The 1,664-nt window shown below is 43.4% G+C and overlaps 1 pseudogene across 1 annotated transcript; it reads right to left on the reverse strand.

The window, feature by feature from the left end:
* Nucleotides 1–431: 431 nt before the first annotated feature.
* LOC311583090 (ribosomal RNA small subunit methyltransferase NEP1-like) lies at nucleotides 432–1,210 on the reverse strand (annotated as a pseudogene). Its single transcript has one exon. The product of its transcript is annotated as a ribosomal RNA small subunit methyltransferase NEP1-like (transcript).
* Nucleotides 1,211–1,664: the final 454 nt, after the last annotated feature.

Here is a 1,664-nt window from a genome sequence, read left to right on the forward strand (position 1 = left end):
ATAATATTTATATAACAATATTGTTATGTATAGTCTGCACTGGACTTTTAGCTGAGTTTTTGCCTGTTTTCTGAAAAAATCAATAGGTCTTCCATGTAATGATAAATGAATTCCAGAATTTTTTTTTCCGAGACAGGGTTTCTCTGTGCAGCTTTGGTTGTTCTGGACTCTCTTTGCAGATCAGGCTGGCCTTGAACTCACAGAGATCTGCCTGCCTTTGCCTCCCCAAGTGATGGGATCATAGGCATGTGCCACTATGCCCAGCTGAATGCCAGAATTCTATAGAGTAAAATTCAAATTGGAATTATTATCTTTCTTTCTTTTTGAAAATAAAACAAAACAGTCTTTATTAGAAAAAAATGAATATACAGTGTGGGTTCCCCACTCTGCCATCCTGGTACAGAAGATGAACTCCCATCAGACGTCAGGAGTCAACAGACAAAACAGAGTCCTCTCTGAAACCGGGCGCTGCTGTTCTCAAATGACGCCCACACTTCCTCCAAAGCTACGGTAAATAGAGCGCTGATAAAGAGCGGATAGCTGCTGATGGACACCATCTTTTCTGTGTACTCCCACAGACCTTGCCATGGGCAAAGGCCCCCACCACGAAAACACCTGGGTCACAACTGGGCACCAACTCTCGCACATTGCTGAAGTCTGCGACAGAAAAGGAAGTGCCGATTTTCATACAGCCAACAGGGAAGTGGTCGGACCCTGGGTTCCTAATTATCTTCAAAAGACTCCGAGGGCTGTCAGTTGCCTGAACACTGAGTTTGTGTAAAAGCTGAACCATGAGGCCACAAAAGCGGTTGAAGGTCCTAGGAATTCGAGTCTGAGGGTTCCCTTCAATGAGCACATTCTTCTGTGTGTGGATATAAACGTGTAGCAAGCCAGCTCGCTTCAGTGGGCTGTCCATCAATCAGCACCAGGAAGCTCTGATGGACGAGGTCTGGCCTGACTGACTTCCCCTGAGACTCATCCATTCTTCAACAACGTGGACCTGTGTTTGTCACAGCTGAGCAGCTCATAAGTTTTCCCTACCTTGACTGCCTCCAGACTGGCCCCTTCCCGAACCACAATGAGCCTATGGCCTCCGCTCTTGCTTCCTGCCCTGAGCCAGGGGTCTCTTAGACAGCGCAGTATCCCAGTCCTGTTCTTATACTAGAAAACGCCACTCACGAGGTTGGAAACTACCACTAAGCGCAGCCATCTTCTAAGTAGCTGGAATTACTTTCTAAGAGCTGTCTTTCCAGATCATAATGAAAACAAGTAATAGCATTAATACATAAAATCATCTTTACCTATATTAGAAAGACATCAAACATGTAAAGTACAATCAGATTATTCTGATATTTTGTTCACTGACACAGTTCATGGCTTTATGACTTGATGTTTTTCTCTCCCACCCTCCCCTTTTCTGAGGGAAAACTTTTTCATCAAAGAAAATCTGGCAGTAGTGTCAACGGAGCCCATCTTCCCCTTCTCCTACATTAAAACTTCATGACTACTTTACTATAGAAACTTAGCAGAGTGAGTGTCCATGAAGACCCTGTATATCTAACAAACGGATATGGTTCTATAGATATATAAGGTAAAATAGTTAAATAAGGTCTTCAAAAGCCTCAGAGACCTACAGGATATGGCATTTAAAGATGTTTTTTATT

This window comes from Acomys minous (assembly GCF_964271855.1).
Source record: "Acomys minous genome assembly, chromosome: 14".
NCBI lineage: Eukaryota > Metazoa > Chordata > Mammalia > Rodentia > Muridae > Acomys > Acomys minous.